This window comes from Egretta garzetta, unplaced genomic scaffold, assembly GCF_000687185.1.
Source record: "Egretta garzetta isolate BGI_Z169 unplaced genomic scaffold, ASM68718v1 scaffold45, whole genome shotgun sequence".
NCBI lineage: Eukaryota > Metazoa > Chordata > Aves > Pelecaniformes > Ardeidae > Egretta > Egretta garzetta.
Genome location: NW_009260028.1, coordinates 3,635,801 through 3,643,781, shown reverse-complemented (window position 1 = coordinate 3,643,781; position 7,981 = coordinate 3,635,801).

Here is a 7,981-nt window from a genome sequence, read left to right as displayed (position 1 = left end):
ACAAGGGGATGAACTCACATGAACATGTCTCTGAAAAAAAGTAAAAATCAGAAGAAGAAATTTTGAATATGAATTATGAAAGCTGACATGAGATAAACTTATTGAAAGGAAGAAAGTCAACTCAAACTTTCTAAAGAGATTAGGATAGAGAAAAAACACCCCATAAAACTAAACACTTCACCATTTTTTTTTTTTTTTACTTCAGTGAATTTGAAGCTCTCTCCTACCTCCATTGTACAGATATAGGGAAAAGGTCAAAAGAATTTAGACACTATGGCACTGTGGCACTTTCAATTTCCTTAGCATTCAGGTCAGTTTTTCCTCAGTGTCAATCAAAGACAAAGAGACTTGGAAGCTGATGGAAGTGGAAAAATACTTTCCAGCCTTAGGCATTTGTTTACTAATCATATGGCGTTGCCCAGTGAAGTGATTCACTTTTAATGGGTTGCTTAGCTGTGTAGACCAAAGGAAAAGGAAAAAAAAAAAAAAAAAAAGAACAATTTGGATTATTCTTATCTCAGTGGCTCCATGTGAAATACTCATTGACAGATCTTCAGCTGCTATAAATTGTAATAATTATCCTGAAATCAAAGGAATAATGTCCAATTAGAGAGTGTCTAATCCTATAATTATTTATCATTAATTTCGGTGAATTCATAAATAGGTACTATTAGGGGTATCAGTACATGGGATCTACAGTGACTTACAGTTAAACCATTTAGATGAAGAAGGAAATCTTAATTTCTGGGGATTGTGAGTGAATAGAATAAATGTGAGTGCCTTTCCAGACCAGCACTCTGATTTTTTGCTTTACATAATATTTGGATTGCTTTGATTAGCTTGTGATCTTCTGGAGACTTAATGACCCATGACCAGCTTTAACTTCCACTTTATGCTATATAGACCCTGTAACAACATCCCAGGGCTGCCCACCTAGTGAAACCACCCAACAGCATGGTTTATGTGCAGCCCGCCTGATGGGGAGTTGAGCAGACCAGGCCTGGCACCAAGAAACTACTTTTATGTGGACAGACAGCTCATTCTGCACATGGACTAGCCCTGGGCTGGACGCAATTGAAATGTCTGGGAGGTGTGCGTGTATAAGGTGAGACTCACAGGTCTTCTCAGCATTTGAGCCTCTTCCCAATTATTTTAACTGAAGCATTTTAACAATCAGACTTTCCATCTTTTTCCTCTGCAGGGTGTATACCTATATTTGTCCTTTCTTGTCATAGTTATGGCTCATTATTGTACAATTAAAGTAGCATCTCCCTACTTTTTAAGCTGCTCCCTATTATGTCTACCTCTGAGTTTTATCTGTCTTTGTCTATACAAAGAAGTACTACAGACATTAGGCTGCCTAAATGAGTGTAGCATATTTTATGAATGCTTTGGCATCAGGTTAAGTGCAATACCTATTTCATGAGTCAACTAAACAGAAGCTCTGTGTGAGCTAAAAGTTCAGACTAATCACATCCACATGTAATAATGTGCACACTTATATTAATCAGTGTAATACCACCTGCACTAGAAAGACTGCAACATAATGTGTAGCCATGATCTTGTTAAAAAAAAAAAAAAAATCCTTCAATTCTCATTAACTGCCTCTCAGAGAGGGGAAAGGTATATACATTGTTATGTCTAATTACTTTGTGTACACCATATATATAGTAAGCATCACAGTGTGTTTTCAGGTCAGCAGAACTTTTAAAACACTTTTTTAAAATGTAAAGCTGCTATATTTGATTTAAGCACAGATGGTAATATGGGGAATCTAATCAATCAATTTTGAAAAATTGTGAAAATCACACCTTTTTCTTTTTCAGGAGTAGGCTATATTTCTGCAGCTTCTGCTGAATAAGGGGTTCTGGCTTTGGAAACACTTCTGTCCTAAAATATTTGCTCTCATTGCCTCAACACAAGCATATTTTCAGTTGTCAGAAAATATTTTTGCCTTGTTTGTCCCCTCCATGAAAAATGTAATCTTATTTTAAAACAAAAATTCAAAAGGAATTTTCGAACGTTTTTTGAAGAAGAGTTGGAATTTTCAGTGGAAATAAATATTTTTCATTAAGTCAAAAAATCAACCACATGGTGCTAAATAATTTCAGTTAAAGGTTTGCCATGACTTGACCTTGATAAGATATACAAACTGATAAATGAAGGGCAATATCTCATTCAACAGACAACAGAAATATTCATTTTAGTTTTGAGGAGTTACCCTTATCTTCCTTGTTTTCAGTCACAGAATACCTCCTGTCAACAGCTTTAGTTCTCTTATTTCTGTTGGTTTTGTGATTAAATCAATGTCATCTGGAGAACATAGAGCTCTACATCCCTTGCTTCTTCTAAGGTGTAAGAGCTTCCTTATTTCATTCAGTTTTCTTAACTGGACTAATGAAGTTCATATTTTCATAAGTAACATCTCACAGTTGTAGCTTGTGGGTTGTTGTTTTGTTTTTTTTTCTTAAGCTCTGGTATCTCAGTGAGTTTATGTTTTTTAATAGACATTTATTTTCCTTCTTGGCCATTAGATAGTTGTGCTGTCAACATTGGCTTCATCATGAGTACAACTGATTACAGTTCATGGATAAACAATGAAAGGTCATTATTCAGTAAATGTTCACTATTAATGGGATGTACTGAATAGAACTTCTAATGATTATAAGGTAGCTTAGTAACATCTCAATATAGTGGTGCTTCTTTTATAGCTAGAGGGAAAAAGAACATTTGAAAAAATATGAGAACTTAAGCTTCTGTGTGGAACAGAAGGTCATCCTGTTCATGTAGAAAAATGGATAATTGAATAAATGAATTTTCTTGAATTAAAAGTTTGGATTTATAATAATACAGTATTATCAGAAATTAGCAATTTTCTCTTCCTTGTCTTCCTATCAAACAAAAAAACCAAACTTAACCCCACAATGTGAAACTTCTTTTTTTTTTTGTTAAGTCATTATATTTCACATATGCGTTTTGTTGATAGCTGCATGTAATTATCCAACAGTGTCTGAAAGCTACTGTACAGCTACTCTGTTATTTAGGATAATAGTCTGCATATGGTTGGTACTAGTTCCTTTCCATTTTTTTTACCTCTGAATGCAGGGCATGGTCTGAAACTATTAAAATAATTTGGGAAAGTTAATTATATAGATATAGATATGGTTTTTATTACCAAGAAATTTAATGGAACATGTACTCCAATTCACAGAATGTAAAGTTTTAATGTAATGACACAAATTATAATAAAAGTAGAAACTGAAAAAGGGGGTGTGTCAAAATAGAAGCTTCCATAAAAAGCTCCAAATATTAAAAATGGTCCTGTTACAAATAGTTCCTTTCTCTCTGTATGGCTCTGTAAGAGCAAAGAGCTGATATTTGCATTCTGGGAGCAAACCAAAAGAAAGCTGAAGGGAAAAATTTCTGATTATATTTTAAATTTGCAGGTGCAACATGCTACATATGGCAGAATTCCATAAGCTAACTCTAGTATACACTATCTTTCGAAATCGAAACATATTTATTAATTCTATACTGTTTAAATGCCAGATAGATGCTTGTATTCGTTTAGATTCTCTGAATAAAGACTGCAATTTCTATTAGTGTCAACAAAACCCACACACTCACTATAAATCATGTAATGTAATTAAAACATTTGGATAGTATGAGTGGTGGGTTTTTTTAGTGACTACTAATAGGACTTATTTAGTAAACTGAAATTGAGTTATAGTCATTAATAAAATCCAATATTTAGCACAATATTTTTTAGTCAACCTTTAGCACTATTTTCTACAAAACTAGATTCATTTTTAAATTAGATTTCACAGAAATATTATGTACCTTTCTCATAACACTAGGAAGATTTTTGCATTGATAGCTGACATTCTGCTGTCTGGAGACTTAGTTCAAGAATATGACAATTTCATACCTTTGAAGCTCATACACCAATAAAGAAAAAAATGTGACAAGCAAGGTGGAAAATACTGATTATTGTAGAAATTCAATTTGAAAACTGGATTCCATAACATTGGGATTTAATATCTTTAGAAGAATGGGGTTTGGTTCAGAGAGGAAGCTTTGTATGATTTATTGAGCATTATTGATATTATTGTCTTGTGAAAACAAAATGGTCATTTAACTGCAACACTTTCCCTCTAGGAGTACTTACGAAATGTTTTGTTACCTCAGATAAACAATCTTTATACTATGTTCTATGAAAAAATGAGAAAACCATATCTTGCCCTATATTGCCAATCTAATATAAGCATCTATATTAGAAGAACTGTAGAAAACATACACTTCAACAGAAGACTCACGATTGAATTTATATGAGCAATTGAAACATTATAGAAAAAACAAGGACACTGAAAGGTTTTATTGTAAGGGATACAAAGGATTTTTGAGATTCAGAGCTAAAATTATCTAAAAATATTGGTCCTTATAAAAAAGTATATTAATTGCATGTTTGTAATGCTTGTACTTGCAGTGGAGAAGCATTTTATGAGATTGTACTTCTATACAAAATGTTTGGAAAGAAGGATACTTTTACCTAATGAAGAGTGAAATTTGCATCTGCTTAGCAGTTTCTTTACATTGTGTTTGACTTTCTGGATTGTTGCTATATTAACTGTAAGAAGTGTTTAATTCAACGGTGTGTTTCCATGATCCTAACTTCAAAATCTGATTTAGGTGGGTTGGAACATATAAAGCAATTTCTTCTGCAATTTTCACTGTAAAGTTACAAACAGTTAATTTCAGTTACTCATGTTATTCATAGAGGGCACTGCACTGAAGCTGCCATTTCCTGATTTTGAGAAGCATTCACACTGTAGTAGGAAATGAAGCTTACTACTTCTATTTTCTGTGTCCTTGTAATTCAGGCGCTGTAACACAGGCAACCAGAACACAGGAAGCTACATGTGATGGATTAGCATGTCTTCATAGTCTGGAAACATATGTATGTGATACTGTATGACAACAAACCCCCAAAATGAAGTGGCCTGAGAGTTCCTTATGAAATCACATGTTCAAATTAGAATTAATTAACAAAACTTATTTAGAAGTTCAAATTATTTTATTTCAGTAAACTTTCAAAACTGCACTTTCTGTAGCAATGGATTACTAGATCTTAATGCATAAAGATCATTCTTCCTTGGAGGGAAAGTGTCTGTCTTTGGATATACTCCTTGCAGAAGCATGATTTGATGTACATCTTCCTTACTGCAGCTTCAGTTGACAATTAAGCACAATTAAAAAAAAAAATTCTCAATGAATATTAGGATTGAAAAATGAAGCAATTGAATATTAGTAAATATAAGAATTCCCTTCCCCCCTTCTTCCCCATGCATATCCATTATGACACATACTCCAATTGCACTCTCACATCCTTCATTTTCCACAGGACTCCCAAGCTACAGCAGGTCATATTCATTAGAGCTCCCTTCATTCCAGTCCATGAGATGGGAAACAAGGAAAATCCCTGCAGACGTGAGCAAGCTGGTGTCCAGCTAGCACAGACTGGGATACATACTGAGTTCTCACTAAGAGTCTCCAATATTATTAGTGTAGTTAGAACCTGAAGTTATTTATACTGCAAGTGTAGAAATACGGATCAATTCTTTTGTGCAGATAGCAGAGAAAACAAACTTGTAAAAGTCCTGCTGAGCACCTGCCATCAACAACTGCACATTTGCCATCTTCACAAAGCCACTGAACATGGCAAATGTGCAGTTGTATAGTAAACTCTGGTAAATATCTAATGGTATAATGAAACTTGAAACTCTGTGAACAGCTATCTGTGTAAATATAGACATGTATGAATGTACATTTAGGTAACTTTTAGCAGAAATGAAAAAGGCAAGCCTCTAGGAGCGCTCAACAAAACTACTTCTTACAAAGTTCAAATATCATTAACAGGCTCACAGTTTCCAGTCACGTGTGTAAGATCTGTTTAATGATTGATATGAACAAAGCAATGCATTTTTTCATTTGAAAAGCATGAATATACTGTCTGAAAATTAAAAAAATCAATGTTAGATGTCTGAAATGGAAAACATCAGCTGTACTGCTTTATGTTTCATATAGTTGCAATCATCTGAAAACAAAAGTTTATAATGGAAAGTGTCAAATAATCTTAACTGCCTTTAAAGCATTATTATTTAACTGCCTACAAAACTCTATTGACAACACATAGCCCTTTTCAGAAGCAACATTGGTTTAGAACACCGAAAGAGAAACAACGAACACTTAAATAAAGTGCATAAACTTGTGTTATTAATCTCCTTTATTGTACGTTGTGTATGTCTATGTACATGTGGATCCTTGTAACATTATACAAAGCTGTTCTACAACCCCAAGATGACAAATATGCAGGAGATACAAAGCTGACATTTTACCACCTCCACAGTCTCAGTTTATCAGCCTCATACCGTCTAGCTTCAGGTATGACCTGTAAAAAACAACTCTCCATCAAAAGTTTGTAGAGTAGGAAAAGAAGGTAGCTGAGCAGACAGAAGTAAGAATGAAAAATGTACTATCCATGGATAAAAGGTGGAAAATGTAAGACAATTTTTGAAGGATTGTATTACATGCCTTGTGGTGTATCACCAAAGAAGAGTGGCTTACAGGGACATCTACTACCAAGGAAGAGAAGGGAAACTGAAAATTAGTTATATGTAAATTTCCTAATCATACTGGGTTTTAACCAGGTCAATTACACATTTTATTGATGAGGCATCATATTAGTTAATAGTAATTACTTCAAATGAATACTGATAATTCCATTTTTCCATAGCTAAACATATTTTTATAACTATGAATATGCACAGCTGTTACTTTTTGCCGAAAATTTTAATACTAATGGGCCCTGTATATTAACAACTGGTTTCCTTTTAAGTGCTGAAATACAACACTTAATGCATGTGGGGGTGTGCTCCCCCCTCATCTCTGACTCCCCCTCCTTTGACCTCTTGCAAGTGATAACCACCTGTGGCAGTGGTGATAGATGTGTCTGGTCTGTGTCTGGTCGTGAAGGATGCACCCAGTGGATGAGGAGTAGACAGATAACAAGGGCTATTGTGGAATGTGCCCATATAAGCACAGTGGTCAGTATGCAAATATGACTATGAGCCAATTATCTTACCCCCATAAATAGTGAGTAGCCCAAGAGCCCTTTGAGCTCTCCTGCACGGCAGCGGGCTGCACACCAGGATGTCCCCTTGAGCAGGGACGCCTCTCAAGGTTACTCCTCAAGGTTGAGAGATTCCTTACCATGACAGATTCTCGGTAAGTGATTAACAGCATGCTAACTTGGAAATCTTAGCTAAGTGACATAAAGGATTAATTGCGCATATATAATCCTTTAGACATAAACTGTTGACCAAGTCTGGGACTAAGATTCGATCCAGCCGCAGCTAGACTCATCTCTGAGGGAGTTTAGAAAGAAAGGGGATCTTTTCTGAACCTGATGACTCAACGGGAGGGTCTCCCTGACAGTCTTGTCTGACCCTGTCCTCTATGCAGTAAAGAACAAAGCGTACCTTGCCATAGAATCTCATAAACTATTGTCGCAGTTACCACTGAACTTTGATAACTCACTGTTTTACACCAATAAACCATATTATTTTTGCCTCCTTCTCACTCCATCTGTGACAATGCACTGTGCACAAATACTTCAAAAGTAATTTGTTGAAAGCCAAGTGACATCTATTCCAGAGCTTTATATGCATTTTTGCAGTGTTGTATCATATGTATCTATATAGACACGTACTCATATGTTGAAAACTTAGACAACAGCATTTTTATTATGAATATGAATTCTCTTAAAATTCTCAAGTGTAATTAATTAGACTAAACATAAGGAAGAAATTCTTTACAATGAGGGTGGTGAAACACTGGAACGGGTTGCCCAGAGAGGTGGTGGAGGCCCCATCCCTGGAAACATTCAAGGCCAGGTTGGACAGGGCTCTGAGCAACCTGATCT